This window comes from Piliocolobus tephrosceles, chromosome 7 (genome assembly GCF_002776525.5).
Source record: "Piliocolobus tephrosceles isolate RC106 chromosome 7, ASM277652v3, whole genome shotgun sequence".
Lineage (NCBI taxonomy): Eukaryota > Metazoa > Chordata > Mammalia > Primates > Cercopithecidae > Piliocolobus > Piliocolobus tephrosceles.
In genome coordinates, this window is record NC_045440.1 from 144,472,288 (window position 1) to 144,495,100 (window position 22,813).

Sequence of the window (22,813 nt, forward strand, 5' to 3'; positions counted from 1 at the left end):
GGAAGGAAGGAAGGAAGGAAGGAAGGAAGGAAGGAAGGAAGGAAGGAGCGAGGTGCAATTTTACAAATTGAGCAAAGATGCAGGGAAGACTAAATACTTTGAACACTGGCAAACTTTTAATGTAAACATTTACTTTTAATAACTGTTATCTTTCATAAAGCATTTAATAAGCCCAAGCACTGCCAGGCACGGTGGCTCAAGCCTGTAATCCCAGCACTTAAGGAGGCCAGGGTGGGTGAATCACCTGAAGTCAGGAGTTCAAGACCAGCCTGGCCAACATGGTGAAACCCCATCTCTACTAAAAATACAAATATCAGCCGGGTGTGGTGTAATGCGCCTGTAATCCCAGCTATTTGGGAGGCTGAGGCAGGGGAATCGCTTGAACCCAGGAGGCAGAGGTTGCAGTCAGCCGAGATCACACCACTCCACTCCAGCCTGGCAGCCTAGGCGACAGAGTGAGACTCTGTCTCAAGAAAAAAAAAAAAAAAAAAAAGACTAAGCATTACATGATCATGTAGTACAATCACATGCCACACAAGGAAATAGAGATTAGAGAACTTAACAAACGAGCCCAAGATCACAGAGCCAGGATTCTGACCCCAACGCCATGCCTTTAACTACCACACTCAGCAGTGATTATTCAACTTTCAAACAAAGTAAGACTCAGTGTCACCTTGCAACCCACACTTTGAAAACCAATGCCTTGCTACTCCAAGAATGGTCCACAGACCACCAGCCCTGGCATCACCTGGGAACTTACGAAAAATGCAAGTCTAAGCCCTTCCCAGACAGACTCAATGCTTATTTTAAAATAAGCATTCTTAAAATGTAACGAGAACTTAAAATGTAACGAGATCCCTGGGTGGCATATATGCACATTAAATGTTGAGAAGCCTTCATATAGTGCCTGCACACACACTATTTTGAGGTAGCTTCTCCAATTCAAATATATATCCTAGAACGGTTAAACTGAGCTTTCATCTCTTCTGCTTGCTGTGATCCCAAACTAAAGGTAAACATGTGCTGGCAGGCTACTCCCCAGGTGGTGATGAAGACTGGCCCTAACCTTTCCCCCACATCCATCCTCAGTCCCACTCCTTCATCTTTATCGCCCCTCTTGTACAGAACCTAAACCACAGCTTAACTTACTGACTTACCTGAACCCTTCCTCCTCCTAGAGTAATAGACAATAAGACAATGACTCCACTCAACATCCCCCGAGTTCCTAGAAATGTGCCCAGGAACTACCAGGCATGAATCTAGTACATGGTTAAGTTGGCAGAAAGGGACAGCTGGGACTACTTCAGGCATGTCCTCTGACCCTAACAACTGTGGACACATACTCAAAAGATTGGTCCTCTGTGAGCTAGAACAAGAGATCCCAACACAACCATGACAACATTATATTACCAGTTAATAGGAAATACTGTGTGAATGGACAGAATAGCCTGACATAGCTTTTCCTTTTATATCTTCTTTATTTTTTTACTTTTGTCAGATGAGGGTTTCAGTCTGTCACTCAGGCTGAAGTGCAATGGCATGATCATAACTCACTGCAGCCTCAACCTCCCAGGCTCAAGTAATCCTCCCACCTCAGTCTCCTGAGTACCTGGGACCAAGGCATGCACCGCTATGCCCAACTAATTTTGTTAAATTTCTGTAGGGACAAGTTCTCACAATGTTCCCCAGGCTAGTCTCAAACTCCTGGACTCAACTGATCCTCCTGCCCAGGCCTCCCGAAGTGCTGGAATTATAGGCATTGAGTCACTGTGCCTGGCCTCATGACATTTTTTAAAATCTGTGCTTTCAGCTACCTCTCTTGATACTAGAAATCAAATTTAAGATGCTTCAAACCAATCTCCACATGGTTCTCACCAACATCCAGGCTTCTGCCCATGCTTTCTTCTCCCTAAGACCTTTTCCCCCATCCTTCCCCTCTCCACTTGGCTAATTCCTATTGTTCTCTCAAGAGTAGGTGCTGTGACACCCCTGCCAGAACCCCATAATGCCCTGCAACTTTGCACAGCACTATGATTGCCTAAGGGCAGGGACGGCAGGGCAGGTGCAGTGGGAGACACTGGGTCGAAGACACAGATCAACATATAATAAATGCTTTCACAAAATTTCTCAGTTAAAACTGACATATTTGTAAGTTAAAATATCAATAGTTAATAGTTATCTACTCAGTGTGCCACAGATTCACATTTCACCACCTAAACCAGTCTAAGAATCTACATTGTACCTTAGGGATAGATTTCACAGTAAGTCTATTAAAGGTGCGCAATCATCTGTCTAGCTATATAGATTCCAAAAAATTCAAACTTTAAACAGCAAGGATACCCATATTAGCGGTTTTCAAATGCAGATCCACGTACCAGTGCAAGTCCCCAATGAGGTTTTCACAGTCGAGCCATATCTATCCACTAGAACTTTCTGCAATGATGAAAATGTTCTATACCAGCACTGCCCAATGTGGTAGCCACTAGCCACATATGGCTAATGAGCACCTGAAGTGGGACTAGTGTAACTGAGGAACACGCCTTTCAACTTCGCTTAACTGTAATTAATTTCAATTTAATTGGCCATTTGTAGCTAGTGGTTACCATATCAGACATCAGGTTCAGGTCTAGACTCTGGAGTGAAATAAAAAAGAACGTGTCTTGGCTTCTTAATTTCAGGTGATGTTATTTGGTCCAACACTCCTCCTGAAAAAAACTAAAAGAAAATATGGACAAACTATTTTTCTAATCTTAAAAGCAACCAGAATCCGACAAGACAAGAAATAACAGGCAAAAATTAAAAGGAAACCAAGAAGTCAGAGAGATAAGCACAGAAACCACCTCTGCCCTCAGGGCACTTACTAATTCTGAAAAGTCTCAACTTTCATTTTTATGACAGTGCAGAGAGGGGAGACAGGAATAAAAGACTGGGTCCTCCAAAGCATATAACCCAAAACCCCACTACAATAAGCAAGAACCCAAAAGGCTACACACCTCCAGAGAGTAAACCAGTAATGAACCAACGATCCAGCAGAACTAGATCTATGAGGGGTCCAAACAATCTCAAGCCTTGAATTTGGTTTAAGGAGATCCCAGACTGGCTGACACAAAAATACGTGTTCTCTGGAGGAAGCGACCTTCATTCCAGGCCTCAAGAGAATCCTACAAATCATTTGGATCCAAATCTTATACCATAAACAAAAATTAAATCATAAACCTAATCATAAACCTAAATGTAAAATCTAAAACTCCTAGGAGAAAAAAAATTAGAAAAACCTTTGTGATCTAGGATTAAGCAACTCTTAAAAATAACACATACACAAAAACACAACCCATAAAGCAACAAACTCATAAATGGGACATTATCATAATGTATAACTTATGCTTTTCAAGGCACTGTTAAGAAAATGAAAAAGCCAGCCATAACCTGGGAGAAAAGCATAGTATGTATCTGATAAACAATTTGTATCCAGAATATATAGAGAACTCTCAAAACCCAAAAAAATGGAGGAAAAAAAATCTTTTTTTTTTTTTTTTTTTTTTAATTTTCTAAGACAGTGTCTCATTCTGTTGCCCAAGCTGGAGTGCAGTGGCGGGATCTTGGCTGACTGCAACCTCCGCCACCCAGGTTCAAGCGATTCTCCTGTCTCAGCCTCCTGAGTAGCTGGGATTACAAGCGTCCACCACCATGCCCAGCTAATTTTTGTATTTTTAGTAGAGATGAGGTTTCGTCATGTTGGCCAGGCTGGTCTCCAACTCTTGACCTCAGGTGATCCACCCGCCTTTGCCTCCCAAAGTGCTGGGATTATAGGCATGAGCCACGGTGCCCAGCTAACAACTTTAAAATGCACAAAAGATTTAAACACTTCTTCAGAGATATATGGATGGCAAATAACCATACAAGAAGATGCTCAACACTATCCGTCATTTGGGAAACGCAAATTAAAACCACAATGAAATTCCATTACACAACGAATTAAAATGGCTACAGTATACAAGACTGACAATACCAAGTGTTGCCCTAATGATGTAGAGCAACCAGAACTCTCATCCACTGCTGGTGGGAATGCAAAATGGTACAACTCTAGAAGACAGTTTGGCACTTTAAGAATTTCAACAGGCCAGGTGACGTGGCTCACTCCTATAACCCCAGTACTTTGGAATGCCAAGACTGGAGGATTGCTTGAACGCGGGAGTTTGACACCAGCCTGCGAAACATGACTAGACCTCGTCTCTACAAATATGTTTTTTTAATTAGCCATGTGTGATGGTGAGTGCCTGTACTCACCAACACACAGTAGTTCCAGCTACTCCAGTGACTGAGGTCAGAGGATCACTTGAGCCTGGGAGTCTGAGGCTGCAGTGAGCCGTGATTGCACCACTGCACTCCAGCCTGGACAACAGAGTGAGACCCTGTCTCAAAAAAAAAAAAAAAGTTAAACATACACCTACCGTATGATCCAGCCATTCCAGTCCTAGTCCAACCATTCCCAAGAAATACAAAAGTCTACACACATACAAAGCCTTGTACAAAAATATTCAGAGATCTGTAACAATCCAATTCTCCACAAATAGATGTAGACCGTCAATGTAATCGCAAACGACATCTGGAAGAATTATTTTAGAAGTTGACAAGTAATTCTTTTTTTTTTGAGACGGAGTCTGGCTCTGTCGCCCAGGCTGGAGTGCAGTGGCCGGATCTCAGCTCACTGCAAGCTCCGCCTCCCGGGTTTACGCCATTCTCCTGCCTCAGCCTCCGGAGTAGCTGCGACTACAGGCGCCCGCCATCTCGCCCGGCTAGTTTTTTTGTATTTTTTAGTAGAGACGGGGTTTCACTGTGTTAGCCAGGATGGTCTCAATCTCCTGACCTCGTGATCCGCCCGTCTCGGCCTCCCAAAGTGCTGGGATTACAGGCTTGAGCCACCGCGCCCGGCGACAAGTAATTCTAAAACATGTATTGATCTGCAAAAGGTCAAGAACAGCCAAGGTACTCGTGAAGAAAAGCCAAGTAGGAAGGGTTCCACAATGCGATAAGACTTATTATAAAGCTAAAATAATTTAGACAGCTTCGTGTTTGTGGAATCAAAGAATCCAAAAACACAGAGTCTAAAAGACACACACATGGCCAGGCACGGTGGCTCACGCCTGTAATCCCAGCACTTTGGGACCAAGTCAGGCAGATTATGAGGTCAGGAGATCGAGACTCTCCTGGCTAACACGGTAAAACTCTGCCTCTACTGAAAATACAAAAAATAGTAGGGTGTGGTGGCGGGCGCCCGTAGTCCCAGCTATTTGGGAGGCTGAGGCAGGAGAACGGCGTGAACCCGGGAGGCAGAGGGTGCAGTGAGCCGAGATCGCGCCACTGCAATCCAACCTGGGAGACACAGCGAGGCTCCGTCTCAAAAAAAAAAAAAGACACACACGTATATGGACAAGTGATTTACAACAAAGGTGGCATTGCAGAAGCAGGGAAAAAGATACTCTTTTCAATAAATGGTGTTGGGATAACTAGATGTACACATACTAAAATGAAATGGATTTAATCCCTTCCTTATACTATACACCAAAATCAATTCCAAGTGAATTATAAAGATGAAATGCAAAATTATTCAACATTTAGAAAATAACAGAGGAATTAGTTCGCAGTCTCAGGGTAGGGGAAGACAAAAAAAACAGGAACTATAAAGGAGAAGACTGATAAACTGGACTATATTAAACTTAACTTCTATCAAAAACACCATTGAGGCTCTGCACAGTGGCTCACATTCGTAATCCCAGTACTTTGGGAAGTGAAGGTGGGAGGACTGGTTGAGCTCAGGAGTTTGAGACTAGCCTGGACAACATAGGAAAACCCTATCTCTTAAAAAAAAAAATTAAAATTGGCCAGTAGGGTGATATATCCGTATTCCCAGCTACTCAGGAGGCTGAGGGAGGAGGATTGCTTGAGCCCAAGAGTTGGAGTTGGCACCAACTCCACCAGCCTGCACCACAGCACACTAGCCTGGGAAACAAAGCAAGACCCTATCTCGAAGAAACAAACAAACAAAAACTACTGAGAGTCAGTGAAACCGCATGCCACAAAGCAGGAGATAGTGGCAAGATGTATAAACCAACAAAGGACTTGGATTCTGAATATATACAGAAGCTACAAATTAATGAATTAAAAAAAAAAAAAGAAGAAGAAGACCTAATAGAAAAATACGGGCACTTGGCAAAACAGTAAATCCAAATGGCCCACAAATTTATTTTAGAAAGTGCAACTTCGGCCAGGCACGGTGGCTCACCCCTGTAATCCCAGCACTTCAAGAGGCCAAGGCGGGCGGATCACCTAAGGTTGGGAGTTCAAGACCAACCTGACCAACATAGAGAAACTTCATCTCTATTAAAAATACAAAATTAGCCAGGTATGATGGTGCATGCCCATAATCCCAGCTACTCGGGAGGCTAAGGCAGGAGAATCGCTTGAACCCAGGAGGCCGAGGTTGCGGTGGGCCAACGTTGCACCAGTGCACTCCAGCCTGGGCAACAAGAGCAAAACTCTGTCTCAAAAAAAAAAAAGTGCAACCTCATTATAATTAGAAAAAAGCTATTTAAAACCACAAGGTGGTACACTACAGAAACCACCAAAAGGGGTGCAAAGGAGAAACGGGTTATAAAAGCAGAGAAGAGGAAACTGTGCTGAGAACATGGTCAATGATTGCAGCCTAACCTTTCAGTGGCAAGCAACACAAGAATCATTTATTTACTAACATTTCCTGAAAAGCTACTATAGGCCAGGCACTCTTAAAAGTACATTTAATGGTCATCGCAGAATATAACTGACTATAAGTTTTAAGTGTAACTCCCCTTGACCAATTTTTTTTTTTTTTTTTTTTTTTTGAGACAGGGACTCCCTCTGTCACCCAGGTTGGAGTGCAGTGGTGTGATCACGGCTCACTGTAGACTTGACCTCCTGGGCACAAGCAATCCTTCCACCTCATCCTCCTAAACAGCTGGGACTATAGGCATGCACCACCATACCTGGCTAATTATTATTATTATATTATTTGGGAGAGACAAGATTTCACCATGTTGACCAGGCTAGTCTCAAACTCCTGGGCTCAAGTGATCCTCCCGCCCTGGCCTCCCAAAGTGCTGGGGTTACCGGTGTGAGTTAACATGTCAGGCCAACAAATTGTTTCAAGAAGAAATTGTTCCAGGTCAATTTTCCCACCATCTCATTTCTATTATTTTTGCTTTCATTGAGCTGCACAGTTGAAAGATCATAGCAGGAAATTCATGTGGAAACATCCTTCTTGCTGTTTTTAGATTACATTATTTTAATTTTGCTCATCCCTACTCTTCTTCTCTAACTTTACTTAAATACCCTTTACAACATAGACTATATAACAAAGTCATTTTAGTCTTTCTAATTGACTCCCTTCAGACATTCGATCTTTTCTGAAACGCTTTACAAGGCTTTCATGTATCTATATTCCTCAACTATCAACACGCTGAAAACCCACAGAATAGACGGGAGACTCTTTTCCATTCCTTACATTATTTACTGACCACCTATAATGGTATTATGATCAAGCTGTGGGGGACTCAAAGATACCTAACAGATAATACAGAATCCTCATCTCTGAGCTCACAACATTCTGTCTGCCAAGTTATGCATCTAATTCTGCATAAGATACAACAGATTTATGGGACATCACCAAATTCATCTTTGTGGATTGTTTAATTTTTATTTAAGCTTTTCTTAGGAGAAAAGGGCAAAAGGCAAAAGAATGTATTAAATTTAGGCAATAATTCAATACCAGGAATACAAATCAATTCACACAATACAGCTTCATTAGTTACCCCAAGACTTGGCAATCACCCTGACTCTATTATATGTTAGCCAATTTTTTAGCACCAAAACAAAACCACCAGGGAGCTTGTGCCTTAAGCACCAATATGTATACACACTCTACTGACATTTGCCAAAAGCCACGAGTCCAGGAGCCATACAAACTGCTATTTCAATGTAAAATTGTTCATTCAAATTCTAAATAAAGATTTAAAATAATTAGTCTCTGCATAAAACATTCAAAATCTTAACAAAAGCAGTTGTGAGATCTTCCCAAGATTTTGAAAATCCTAAAAAACACATTTAGATTCCTGAAGCGAGGGCAATCTCCTTAGCAAATCTAAGTGGCCAAGAAAATACCATACACATACCTCAAATTAAGACTAATTTTTGCCTCCTATGACTTGCATTTCTTTCAAAACACCCTAAAGCAGTGGTTCACAAACGTTAACATGCATCAAAGCACCAAGACAGCAAGTTTACAAAGCTTGCGAGGCTAGGCATGGTGGCTCATGCCTGTAACCCCAATACTTCAGAAGGCCAAAGCAGGAGAACTGCTTGAGCCCAGGAGTTCGAGATCAGCCCTGGTAACATGGTGAATCCCCATCTCTACAAAATATGCAAAAATTAGCTAGGTGTAGTGGCATGCACCTGTAGTCCCAGCTACTCAGGGGGATCACCTGAACCTGGGAGGTCGAAGCAGCAGTGAGCGGTGATCACGCCACTAGACTCCAGCAAGACCCAGTCTCAAAGAAAAGCAAAAAAAATTTAAAACGAAACAAAATAGGCCAGGCACAGTGGCTCATGCCTGTAGTCTCAGCACTTTGGGAGGCAGAGGCGGGCAGATCATCTGAGGTCAAGAGTTTGAGACCAGCCTGGCCAACACGGTGAAACACTGTCTCTACTAAAAATACAAAAATTAGGAGAGTGTGGTGGTGTGTGCCTGTAATCCCAGCTACTCAGGAGGTTGAGGCAGGAGAATTGCTGGAACCCGAGAGGCAGAGTTGCAGTGAGCCGAGATTGCACCACTGCCCTCCAGCCTGGGCGACAGACTGAAACTTCATCTTGCGAAAAAAAAAAAAAAAAAAAATTAGCTGGGCGTAGTGGCATACCCCTGCAGTCCCAGTTATTCGGGAGGCAGAGGCAGGAGAATTGCTTGAACCCTAGAGGTAGAGGTTGCAATGAGCTGAGATCGCGCCACTGCACTCCAGCCCGCGCCACAGAGCGAGAATCCGTCTCAAAAACAAAACAAAATAAAAAAGCGTGCTGAACACCACCCTTAGCGTTTGATTCAAGAGGCCAGAGGTAGGGCCTCAGCACTTGGATTTCTAGCAAGTTTCTAGATGATAGTGATGCTACAAATGCTGTCACTACTCTGAAAACCACTGAAAGCCCCTGGAGCTTACTGGAATGTGTGCATGAATAGTGTGAATGAGTTACCCCCTCACACTATAGCAAGACTATAGAGGAACTCACTGAAAGGCAAACTGCAAAATCTCAAGGAGAGATTCTGTACCCAAATGTTGACTTCCATTACCGGAGTGAATGTATTTTGAACTGTCACTTTTTTATCTCAACGGCAGCACAGCAGTAAAAGACTCTGAACCAGGTCAAGGATAAGCGGCACAATGCATAATTCACACACTTCAATATTAGGAAGATGTTCGTTCTTTTAAATGGTTTAGAGGCATAATGTTAAATCTTTGTAAAGCATCCAATTAATCCAGTTGATTAGCAAAAGATACATTAGAGCTTCTGGACAAGTAATCAAAACTTCCATCATTTTGTGTCACCTCAAACAACCTTACTATGTCTTCAGAACTTAGGATGAGTCCAAATCAATTCCTACAAGATCGATTTCCAGAAAAAAAAGTTTCAAAATTATGAAAGAGCAGAGCAGTATTTTTTTCCTGGCCCAAGTCTGACAGTAGTAATTTAAAATACAGTAGACAAAGGTGAAAAAGATAACCCCAAGTTCTTCCCTGGTATCAAGTCCTATGTGAGTCTGAGCTCAGGTGAACGGCTGGCCTCTGCCTCCCAAAGTGCTGGAATTACAGGCATGCACCACCATGCCTGACCCCTATGTAATTTTTAAGTGAGGTTCTTTACCAGGGCAAACAAAATAGTAGACACCTGACTGATGCAAGTAACAGTTCTCCAATAATCATTAATATACCTGGGTTCTTTCATTTACTCATTCAATAAATATTACTGTGTAAGACACTGGTGATTCAATCACGTATAAAACAAAGTTTATGCCCTCGTGGAGCTTACATTCTCACAAGACAACACACATTTCACTACAAAATTTGTAACACTAACACTGTTAAGCTTTTTCATCGAACCAGCAAAGACAAACATAGAGTGTTTTGGTCAAGAGAGACATAGACACAACAAGCACCTACGGTTCACAGCAGAATCCAATCCCAAAATGCAGGAATTTTAATAAGGAATATGAGGGCAAAAAAGAGACCCTAGGCACAGATAACCCATAAATATGACTTTTTTTTTTTTTTTTGAGACAGAGTCTCACTGTATCACCCAGGCTGGAATGCAATGGTGCAATCTCGGCTCACTGAAGCCTCGACCTCCCAGACTCAAGTGATCCTCCCACCTCAGCTTCCCAAGTAGCTGGGACCACAGGCACACGCCACCACACTCATCTAATTTTTGCATCTCTTGTAGAGACCAAGTTGTGCCATGTTGCCCAGGCTGGTCACAAACTCCCGGGCTCAAGCGATCTGTCCACCTTGGCTCCCCAAAGTGCTGGGATTACAGGTGTAAGCTACCACACCCCTCCAAATGCATGATTTTTGTCATTTATCTGTTTCTGAAAAAAAATGAATTTATAGTAAAAAAAAAAAAAGTATATCAGTAAGATTTAGGTAGATTTCAATTAAATAAAATTTAATTAAGGATTGTAAGGAAATACTTTCATGTTCTTAAAAACATGTAAACTTTGTAGTGATGCTACCAGTGTTTTTCTGAGGCTTCCAACTGCTAAGGGGGAGGAGAGTGCCACTAAGGCAAAAACATCTACTTCCTTCTTTTGTCTACAAATCGTTTCATCAGAGTATTTGCGCAAATCAGGCTACAATTAACAGCATTTACTAAAAAGTTTTTACAAACTTAAGATTTGCAGCAACCCTGCATCGAGCAAGTCTATCAGCGCCATTTATTCAACAGCATGTGCTCACTTTGTGTCTCTGTGCTACATTTTGGTAATTCTCACAATATTTCAAACTTTATTATTACATCTGTTATGGTGATCTGTCAACAGTGATCTCTTTTTACTTTTAGAGGCAGGGTCTCACTATGTTGCCCAGGCTGATCTTGAACTCCCGGCCTCAAGCAATCCTCCCAAAACACTGGATTATAAGTGTGAGCCAATGCACCTGGCCTATGATCAGTGGTCTTTGATCTTACTACTGTAGTTGTTTTGAGGGGACCATGACCTGTACCCACATGAGATACACATTTACTCTATAAACATGTGCATTCCCACTATTCCACTTACTGGGCCTGTCTCTTCTGCTCTCCTCCCTCTCCTGTGGCCTGCTATTTCCTGAGATACAAGAATACTGCAATTAAAACAATTAGCAACTCTGTAACGGGCAGAGAGGGGAGGATCATGGGAGGTCGGGAGTTCAAGACCAACCAGACCAATGTGGAGAAACCCCGTCTCTACTAAAAATACAAAATTAGCCCGACGTGGTGGTATATGCCTGTAATCCCAGCTCCTCAGGAGGCTGAGTCAGGAGAACCGCTTGAACCAGGAGGCAAAGGTTGTGGTGAGCTGAGATCTCGCCATTGCACTCCATCCTGGGCAACAAGAGTGAAACTCCGTCTCAAAAAAAAAAACAAGGCCAGGTATATGGCTCACTCCTATAATCCCAGCACTTTGGGAGGCCGAGGCAGGTGGATCACAAGATCAGGAGATCAAGGCCATCCTGGCCAATATGATGATGAAAGCCTGCCTCAACTAAAAATACAAAAAAATTAGCCAGGCGTGGTGGCACATGCCTGTAGTCCCAGCTACTCCAGGGGCTGAGGCAGGCGAATCGCTTGAACTTGGGAGGCAGAAGCTACAGTGAGCCGAGATCGCACCACTGCACTCCAACCTGGCGACAGCACAAGACCCCGTCTTTAAAAAAAAAAAAAAAAAAAAAAAAAAAAAGGAACTCTATAACGGCCTCAAAGTGTTCAAGTGAAAGGAAGAGTCCCACCTATCTCACTTTCTCACTTTAAATCAAAAGCTAGAAATTATTAAGCTTAGTGAGAAGAAATGTCAAAAATCAAGATAGGGCCGGGCGCAGTGGTGATGCCTGTAATCCTAGCACTTTGGCAGGACAAGGCAGGCGGATTGCCTGAGCTCAGGAGTTCAAGAATGGCTTGGGCAACACGGCGAAACTCCGTCTCTACTAAAAAAATAAAGAAAAAAAATAGCCGGCCATGGTGGTGCATGCCTGTAGTACCAGCTACTCAGGAGGCAGAGGTTGCAATGAGCCAAGATCGCACCACTGCACTCCAGCCTAGGGGACAGAGCGAGACTCTGTCTCAAAACAAATAAATAACATAACATAAACAAGATAGGCCAAAAGCGAGGCCTCTTGTGCCAAACAGCCAAGTTGTGAATGCAAAGGAAAAGTTATTGAAGGGAATTAAAGGTGCTACTTCAGTGAACACACAAATGACAAGAGTGTGAAACAGCCCTGGCCAGGCGCAGTGGTTCACACCTGTAATCCCAGCTACTCAGGAGGCTGAGACCCAAGAGTCACTTCAACCCATGAGGCGGAGGCTGCAGTGAGCCAAGATTACATCACTGCACTGCAGTCCAGTCTGGGTGACAGAGTGAGACTGTGTCTCAAAAAAAAAATCTTTTTTTAAAGGTGAAGAAAACAGCCTTATTGTTGGTATAGAGAAAGTTTCAGTGGTCCAGATAGATCAAGCCAGCCATAACATTCCCTTGACCCAAAGCCTAATTCAGAGAAAGTTCCTCTTCAATTCTGTAAATTGACATGCGGAAGCTACAGAAGAAAAGCTGGAAGCTAGCAGAGGTTAGTTCATGAGGTTGAAGGAAAAAAGCCATCTCCATAGTATAGAAGTGCAAGATGAAGCAGCAAGTGCTGGTGGAGAATCTGCAGCAAGTTATCTAGAAGATCTAGCTAAGATCACTGATGAAGGTGGTTACACTAAACACCACGTTTTAAATGAAGAAAGAAACCAACTTCTATTGGAAGATGCCATCTAAGACTTTCACAGCCAGAGAGATGAAGCCAATGTCTGGCTTTAAAGCTTCAGAGGACAGGCTGACTCTCGTTAGGGGCTAAGGCAGCTGGTGATTTCAAGTTAAAGCCAATGCTAGCTTCCCATTCTGAAAATCCCAGGGTCCTTAAGAACAACGTCAATTCTAAATTCTACTCTGCCTCTGCGCTACAAATGGAATAACAAAGCCTGGATGACAGCACATCTGTTTACAGCATGGTTTACTGAATATTTTAAGCCCACTGTTGAGATCTACTGCTCAGAAAAATTCCTATCAAAATATTACGGTTCATTGGCAAAGTACCTGTTGCCCAAGAGCTCTGAGAGAGATGTACAAGGAGAGCAATGAGGTTTTCATGCTTGTTAACACCACATCCATTCTGCAGCCCATAGATTAGGAAGTCACTTTGACTTTTAAGTCTTAAAAGAAATATGTTTCATAAGGGTAGAGCTGCCATAGATAGTGATTCCTCTAATGGATCTGGGCTAAGTACATCGAAAACATGCTGGAAAGGATTCACCATTCCAGATGCCATTAACATTCATGATACATGGGAGAAAGTGAAAATAGCATTATGAACAGGAGTTTGGAAGACCTTGCTTCCAACCGCCATGGATAACTCTGAGGGATTCGCGTTTTCAGTAGAGAAAGTAAATGCAGACATGGTAGAAACACCAAGAGGACTAGAATTAGAAGTGGAACCTGAAGATGTGACTGAATTGCTGCAATCGCATGATAAAACTTGAACAGATAAGGAGTTCCTTCTTAGGGATGAGCAAAGAAAGTGGTTTCCTGAAATGGAATCTACCCCTGGTGAAGATACTGTGAACATTGTTGAAATGACAACAAAGGGTCTAGAATATTGCATACATTTATTGATAAAGCAATGGCAGTGTTTGGGAGTATTGAGTTCAATTCTGAAAGAAGTTCTGCTGTGGATAAAATGCTTTCAAATAGCATCACATACTCCGGAGAAATCTTTAATGAAAGGAAGAGTCAATTGATGTGGCAAACCTAATTGTTATCTTAAGAAACTGCCAGACATTTCAGTCTTCAGCAACCACCACCCTGATTTGTCAGCAGCCATCACCATTGAGGGAAGACCATCCACCAGCAAAAAGATGATGATTTGCTGAAGGCTCAGATGATCGACAGTATTTAATTAGGTCATGTACATTAGCTGGGCACAGTGACTCACGCCTGCAATCCCAGCACTTTGGGAGGCCAAGGTGGGAGGATCACTTGAGCCCAGGAGTTCAAGACCAACTTGTGGAACACAGGGAAACCCGATCTCTACAAAAAATGTAAAAATCAGCTGGGAGTAGTGGTGTGCACGTATAATGCCAGCTACTCAGGAGGCTGAGGTGGGAGGATCACTTGAGCCCAGGAGGTCCACATTGCAGTGAGCTATGACTGCACCACTGCACTCCAGCCTGGGTGACAGAACAAGACCTTGTCTCAAAAAAAAGAAATGTACATTGCTTTTCTAGACATGTTACTGCACACTTGCTACAGTATAGTGTAAATATAAGTTTTATATGCACTGGGAAACCAATTTGTGTGACTCATTTTATTGCAGTGGTCTAGAAACCGAGATATGCCTGTGCTACACAAACTAAACTTTTCTCAGATGTTTTTCACTAGCAAAAAAGAAAAATTCACTTCAAATACGATAAACATAGTATAACTTTTAATGTTACTGAAATTTAAAACAAGAATTGATCGAGGTCTAAATCAACATCAGTTTAGAATACCTAAACTGAAAATGTTAAATTTAAAAACTAAAATTTTATATTAACACTTTGAAATGCATCTTTTGTAACTCTTAAGATAATTTTAATTATTTTCTACAAATTAAGACATCACAAAATACAAGGGGAAAAAGGTTTCCATAACTTTTACAAATATGAACTAAGATCCTACCTTTCTAACTAAAATCAACGTTCAAGAAAGGACAGTTTTCAAAATTATTTTTTACATTATAGAATACAATATAAATAATTTCCTCTACAGGACCCAATCATTTTTTTAAGGGGGCTAACTTTAACAATAGGATTTTCTTAGACAATGTCTCCAACTCCCTAAAAGAACAGTCATCTGACTAGCTGGAGAACACGGTTTTGAGGACTGAGGGAGTAAGTTATGTAATTTACATCAAGAAACATGGTGCTTTTCAAAAAACATTTTAGTATGAAACGTTTTAATGATGCTCACTGCCTCCTCACAATTTCACTGCTGGATTCATGGAACTTCACTCCTAATCTAACATTATTCACTTACAGTGGGCTTCCAGCCTCAAAGAATAAGGCTTTTTAGGTCCCATCTCCTCTCAGAGTTTGCCCCAGTATTCTTTGCCCCAAACCGTAAACACGGAGTTTTGATTTCCATATCTTTATTTACCCAATGACTTGCTTCTTGATGCACCATCACTTAATGTTACGGGTCCTCCTAATCAGCGTCTACACTGAAGTCTTAGGTGATTGTGGACGCCCTAAAAGGAAACATGTGTTTTAAATAATCTTTGCCTGTGTTCATTATTAAACTAGATTATTTGATAGTGACCTGAAATTTTTTAAAGGAAAACGTTGTAATATCGACTTTGATGTCTCTGCAGTTTAATAAACAAGAAGGTTCAACGTGATGGTAGGTTCAGCCTGTTTTTCCCCTCCAAGGATAACCACAAATACAAAACACAAAGATATCGGGACAAAAACATCCTTAAAATGTTCCTTGTTTGAATGTCATAGGACTTTTCCAATTAACTGACTAGTATAACTGGATGAAAATATTACCTATACTGTACCCCAACAAAAATACGTTGAATGCTATTTACTTTTGTGGGTCTTTTAACTACATCCGTGTGCTTGCATCCGACTGTTCAGAAGTTTTCAAATATGGCACAGAGTGCTCAACTCTCGAAGACATCATTTTCATTACCCATTTCCCAAATAAAATTTGAGGTTGAGGCTCTGGTATTTCATTTCATATAGTAGTGGTCTGTTTTTGCAGACATGAAAACGTTTACATTCTAAGTAAAAATCCCAGCGATGGTTAAGTCTTAAATAAATACAAATCCCCAAACTCTTGCACTGCCTTCAGCTTTCAGCTTGAATGTATAACCAGTTCCCATAATTACTACAATATTACTATTATCTTAGTCTCACTGCCAAAATCCCAGCTGCAGGCTAACTATGCAAGAATGAGACACTGTTGAAATGACTCGGGGGGAAAAAAAATTTATCCTCACTGAATTTAGCTACAAAATCCTGCAATTAAATGAAACCAATTCACACACACACACACACCTTCTTCTAAGAAAGAACAGGATGCCGCTACACAAGGAACCCAGACAGAAATTCGGCAAACAGTTGCGCCTAAGCCACCGCCGCAGAGTCGGGGGCTGGGGGCGGAGAAGAGGAGGAAACTTGGGAAGCACAAAGACTCCAGTGAAGACTCCAGTGAGGGCTCCAGGGCTCCCGCCAAGAAACCCACCGGGCTCTATCAAACTTGAGGGTTTGCGTTCGGGCACACGGCGGGCTTGGAGCTCCGGCACCGGCAGGCCGCTCGGAGCCCAGCCTTGGCTACTCACGGGGCCGCGCCCGGAGCCCGGTCGGGCCGTCGCGAGCCTCCCTCTCGCGTCCGGCCGAACCCTGCCGGCGTCCCCGCGATTTCCCTCTTCCTCCTCCTGCCTCTCCCCTTTTGTTTTTCAGGCATTGGGTCCGCTCCGGCGGAGGCCGGTCCGTCCTCCGCCTCTGGCCGCCCTGCGCGCCCCCCGAGCCCCGGCCTCCTCCTCTTCCTCAGGCCCCTCGGCCTCTCCGCGCGTCCGGCCTTTTCGAAAGTCGCCCACCCATCCTCCTCACGTCCCCCGGACTCCCCATGTGCCCCAGCCCTTCTGTCTTCCCCGAACCTCTTGGCCTCCCCGCGCGCCCCCGGAATCCCCGACCTCCTCGAGCCCCCGCCTCCCCACGTCCCTCAGCCTCCCAGTTTTCCCCAAGCCTCCCGACCACCCAGCGCCCCAAGCTCCCGCCTCCCAGCGCGCGCCCCTGACCTCCTTAAGCCTTTGAGCCTCTCGGAGCCTCTTGGCCTCCGCGGGCGCCCCAACCTCCTCACGGTCACCGGCCTCTCCTCCTCCCAGAACCGGGACCGGGGGCGCGGGAGGGGCCGGTCTCCGCCGCATCCGCCCCGGGACTGGCTGGGCGGCCCCGCTCTGCCCCTCCGCCCTCAGGGCCGCGGCCCAGCCCACGACCGCTGCACAGAAGGAGCCCGCCCAGCCCCCGGCCCGCGCCCCGCACTCACTCGGACCGCGGCTCGGCGCCGTGAGGCTAAGGCAGACGACGACGGGGCGGCGCCGGGCGACGGCAGCCGCGCTACCTCCCACGCCTCACGCCGTGGGCGCACAGCGGTCCCGGCCCGGCGGCGGCGGCTGCGGCGGCGCGGGCTCGCGCCCTCGGGGCCGTGCTGCGTCGGCGCGGGCCCGCGCGCGTGCGCGGCAGCCGGCTGAGGCGCGCGCCCTCCCTCGGCAGCGCACGCCCGGCCCCGTCTCTGTCCGGAGTTTCCGCCTCTCGAAGGGACTGGGCATGCGCGCCGCTGCCCGCGCATGCCCACCGCGCAGTCAGGCTCCGCTCCCGTAATTTGCTCTGTGGTGACCAGGCCGGAGTTTCGGGGTGGCCCGAGGCCGCGCGCGGGCGTGGCGGCCGGACGGGGAAAGCCCTGGTCTCGGGGGTGGCCGGGGTCGCCCCGCCGAGCGGACATCCTGGGGTCCCACCTGCCGCGCTCTCAGCCAGCGGGATTAGACGGACTTCGGGAAAGCCCTCCCTATCCCCTTCCCTGCCCCGAAATCCCGAAGGGGTCCCCTCTAGAGAACCTCCCTCCTGAGCTGCCCTGCCGCCCCGCCCCCAGAGTTGGGCACCCGCTGCGGACCCCGGGCCTTGCAGTGCACTCTCCAGGCACCACACCGACCCTAACGAGCGGTTCCTGGGCCCTTTTTGCAGATAAGGAAACTGAGACTCAGAGAGTCTTTTCATGGCATCATAGCTAAGTTGGGCTGGGCCATGATTTGATTTTGGAAGATGAAAAATCATGAAAGGGACTTAGAAGTCCACTGGAGGTAGACAGGTTACCTAACTGAGCGCCAGCAGGGAACGAGCCCCGCAGTCCCTCCTGAGGCCTACAGACCTGAGATGGACTCCTCCAGCATAGGAGGGAAGGCTCGCCCCAACACCGACCCGGGCTTCCGCGGTGTGAGCCAGTGTGTCAGCGAGGAGCTGGTTGGTTATGACTGGAACGTGCCATAGGTGGGGTGGAGGAAATAGCAAAAGGCGAGGTTGGAGGGATTGAAAAATGCAGACGGCTGCGCGGGGCCTTGCTTAAGGTGCCTGGAGTTTATTCTTTAGGCAACAGAGCGCCTTTGGAGGGCTTTAAGCAGGAAGTGATAACTGATTTGTGTTACTTAAAAAAAAAAAGTCACTCTGGCAACCTTGCGGTCGGAAATGAAACCAGAAGAACCCTCAAGGCTGCAACTTTCATTTTTATGGTGTCATTTTGATGCTAACCGCAAGCCAGGAGGCAGGACAGACAGGCACCCGAGGCCTTTTTGAAAGGTGAACACCCTGAAGCCCGGAAAGCTGACACACGTCATTGCATTAGGAGCTATAAATCAAGTAAAAATCAAGTAAAAAAGCTTTTGCTTATCAAGATTTTACCATATTTAAATGTTTTGGGTTTTATTGTTCTTTAATGAGATATATTAAGGTTGGTGTCTTTCTGGGTTTTGTTACTTTTTACTACATATAAAATTGTAAGGAATTGACTCTCCATGCCAGCCTTAGGCCTTTGTGCGTGCTATTTGCTCTGTCTGGAACTTCTTGCTCCTCACTTCGTTCAAGACCCTGCTTTTATGTCACCTCATTGATACCAGCCGACCACTCTGTATATAATAGGAACCACCCACTGCCCTGCCATCCTCACACACAGTCCACACTTAGTCTCTTCTGTTGTTCTCCAAAGCACCTATTGTTCACCATGGCCCAACACTGTGTTCTTGTTTATTTCTTGATTGTCCTTCTCTCCACTAGAATCTTAGATTCATTAGAGCACGGGCTTTGTTTTGTTTACTAATAGGTCCTGGCACACGATAAGTATTTGTCCAGTGAATGAATGAAGCTTTGGGTGATGTGAAGTGAGAGCTTATTACTAAAAGGATAAAAAGAGCATGGGAATTAAAAGAAGGGAGTGGAGGCACAAAGGGACTGCATTAAGGATAAGTTTGGGGGAAGGGGCTGCACTTAGCATGGTAGACTAAAAATGGCCATCAGTTCTTTGACACTTTTCCCAAGAAGAGGTGGAATTTATTCACCTGGTGAATGTGGATGGATCTTGTAACTTGCTTTGACCAATAGGATGTGTCACAAGTGACACTGTACAAATTCCAAGCCTAAGCCTCAAGCGGTCATGCTGCTTTCACTTTCCCTCTCTTCAGCCCAAGCTAGCCTCATGAGGAGGCCATGTGGAAGAGAACTGAGCATCCTGGCCAACAAGCTGCTCCAGACATGTGAGTGAGCTGTGCTAGACCGCTCAGCCACCGTGAAGCGTTCAGCCCACTGCAGCTACATAAGACCTGGAGAGACTGATGGAAGAACTGCCCAGCTGAACCCAGCCCAAACTGCCAAACCACGGAATTGTGAGCCAATAAAATACATGTGGTTTTAAGCCTTTAGGTTTTAAGGTAGTGTGTTACACAATATTGTTTCCTGGACTCTGCCATGATACATTTGAAACTGACGTTCTTGAAGGGCAGCTTTCATTATTATTATGCTGAATAAAAGAAGAAAATCAGAAAAGGGTGGGAAAAAGTGATGCAAAGGAGAAGGGCAGACAGAGATACAAACAGGGGAAAAGGGACAAACCTAGGAAACAGTGGCTTGTCTTACCTCTTGGGCATACTTTGTGGTGCCTAAGAACTCAGGCTGAGGAGTAAGATGAACATTGGCACAGACCTAGGCTCAAGTTTAACCATTCACCAATAAACCTGTGAAGGTTGTATAATGTCTCTGAGCCTCAATTTCTCATCTATAAAATGGAGACTCTAAAGCATGTACATTAAAATTAGGTTGTAGAGAGGCCAGGCACAGTGGCTCATGCCTGTAATTGCAGCACTTTGGGACGCCAAGGCGGGCGGATCATGAGGTCAGCAGATCGAGACCATCCTGGCTAACACAGTGAAACCCCGTCTCTACTAAAAGCACAAAAAAATTAACCAGGTGTGGTGGTGGGCATCCCAACTACTCAGGAGGCTGAGGCAGGAGAATGGCGTGAACCCGGGAGGCGGAGCTTGCAGTGAGCGGAGATGGCGCCACTGCACTCCAGCCTGGGTGACAGAACGAGACTCCATCTCAAATAAATAAATAAATAAATAGGTTGTAGAGGAAACAAACCATTCTCATAAAACAGCAGGGTGCTTAGCATATATAGGTGTTATTGATTGACTAACCATTGCTTTATGGATTACTAATAATTTGCCTGATGATGGAGGAGGTATTCAAAAGACCACCAGAGCACAGAGTCAAGGAAGGCTGACTTCTCTCAGTCTCCATGGGTCAGAACCTGTATACGGTGTCTCTAGACCTCATAGCAACCCTGTGATGTAGATGCTATTATCGGCACCTCCATTTTATAGATTTGAAAACTACTGCTCAGATGGCCGGGCGCAGTGGCTCACGCCTATAATCCCAGCACGTTGGGAGGGCAAGGCGGGCAGATTACTTGAGGTCAGGAGTTCGATACCAGCCTGACTAACCACAGTGAAACTCTGTCTCTACTAAACATACAAAAATTAGCTGGGCATGGTGGCACGTGCCTGTAATCCCAGCTACTTGGGAGGCTGAGGCAGGAGAATTGCTTGAACCCGGGAGGCAGAGGTTGCAGTGAGCTGAGGTTGGCCCATTGCACTCCAGCCTGGGCAAAGAAGCAAGACTCCACATCAAAAAAAAAAAAAGAAAAAAAAAAGAAAGAAAGAAAAGAGAACTACTGCTCAGAAAAAAAAAAAAAAAAAAAAGCAGCAGCAGCAGCAGCAGCAATGAGTCAGATAGCAGGGCTGGAACTCAAGGCTGCATCTGTCCAACTGCAAAGCCTGTGCTCCTTCCTCTCCCCAGCACAGTCTGTGATGCACTCATACCCCATACAAAAAAACAAAGCAGAGAACACAATTTGGCTTCTCCCCTTCCTGCACTGCACCAGATGGGCTGAGCGCTGACCTTGTGTGGGAAGCTTTCAGGAAGAGCTTCCTGTCTTGGTAGAGCAGCTGCACTGAGCCTGGGAGCAGTTACCCCTTGAAAAGCCCCCCACCTCCCTGGTTGGCTAAGGGCTCCCCCCCAGGAGGGGCTCACTCACACTAGAGAAGCAGAAACACACATTAAGGCCAGGGCTGGATGCACAGTCATGGGGGCGTGGAAGCTGATATCACTGAAGAGACACTGAAGCCCAGGTTCCTGCCCACATCACAGCTGACCACCCTGCAGATCTGTCTGGAGAAGCTGGGATGAGAGAAAGTGAGAGCCAGGGGACAGGTGCCTGGGGTACTTTTCAATCCAGTTAAATGTGCCCCTGGGAGCTATGGGTCTCTCACATCATCACGGCATGCTGGGCCTCAAGAATCTGGAGAGGGGTGGAGTGCAGAAAGGGCCTGACAGACCTGGCCTCCAATCCCAGCTCCCCCACGTGACAACCCCATGGCCCCAAGCAGGCTGCTCAACCTCCCGGAGTCTCAGCTTCCTCCTCTGTAAAATGGGGAGAGTGGAAGAGCAGAAGGCAGGGGCAGAGGATGCCCCTAGGGAAGACATCCAGAGGGAAAGCAGGGGTAAAGGAGGGGGCTGAAGACAGAGTCCCACCTCCAAATTCTGTCCCGTATAAAGTCAAATGGGCCCTTGCCCTCTGCTGAGGCCACAATCACCACTTGCAGCTTGCCCAGGAGTGAGCAAAACAAATCCGTGGTCACTATTCAGGAACATTCTGGGCTCACAGAATAATGAGGCTATGCAGGGTTGGGTTTTTTTTGTTTTTTTTTTTTGTTTTTTTTTTTTTTGAGACTGAGTCTCATTCTATTGCCCAGGCTGGTGTGCAATAGCGCAATCTCGGCTCACTGCAATCTCTGCCTCCTGGGTTCAAGTGATTCTCATGCCTCAGCCTCTGGAGTAGCAGGGATTACAGGTGCCCGCCACCATACCTGGCTAATTTTTGTATTTTTAATACAGACAGGGTTTCACTCTGTTGGCCAGGCTGATCTCGAACTCCTGACCTGAAATAACCCTCCCGTCTCAGCCTCCCAAAGTGCTGGGATTACAGGCGTGAACCACCATGCCTGGCTTCAATGCAGGTTTTTTTTTTTTTTTTGAGACAGAGTCTCGCTCTGTCGCCCGGGCTGGAGTGCAGTGGCCAGATCTCAGCTCACTGCAAGCTCCGCCTCCCGGGTTTATGCCATTCTCCTGCCTCAGCCTCCGGAGTAGCTGGGACTACAGGCGCCCGCCACCTCGCCCGGCTAGTTTTTTGTATTTTTAGTAGAGACGGGGTTTCACCATGTTAGCCAGGATGGTCTCGATCTCCTGACCTCGTGATCCGCCCGTCTCGGCCTCCCAAAGTGCTGGGATTACAGGCGTAAGCCACCGCGCCCGGCCTATGCAGGTTTTACTACAAGTTGAAATTTCACTTTCCACAGACATG

At 45.5% G+C, this 22,813-nt stretch overlaps 1 protein-coding gene across 5 annotated transcripts in view; it reads right to left on the minus strand.

Moving 5' to 3' along the window:
* Positions 1-17,552, minus strand: part of PTK2 (protein tyrosine kinase 2) — a 362,172-nt gene extending 344,620 nt beyond the window's left edge. For 4 of the 5 annotated variants that reach the window (XM_026454573.1, XM_026454578.2, XM_026454577.1 and 1 more), the window contains exon 1: positions 17,396-17,552. The gene's annotated coding sequence lies outside the window, so the exon portion shown is untranslated. Of the gene's footprint in view, positions 1-17,147; positions 17,351-17,395 lie in introns of those variants that run through there. The other variant, XM_026454574.2, reaches the window with a different exon arrangement.
* Positions 17,553-22,813: the final 5,261 nt, after the last annotated feature.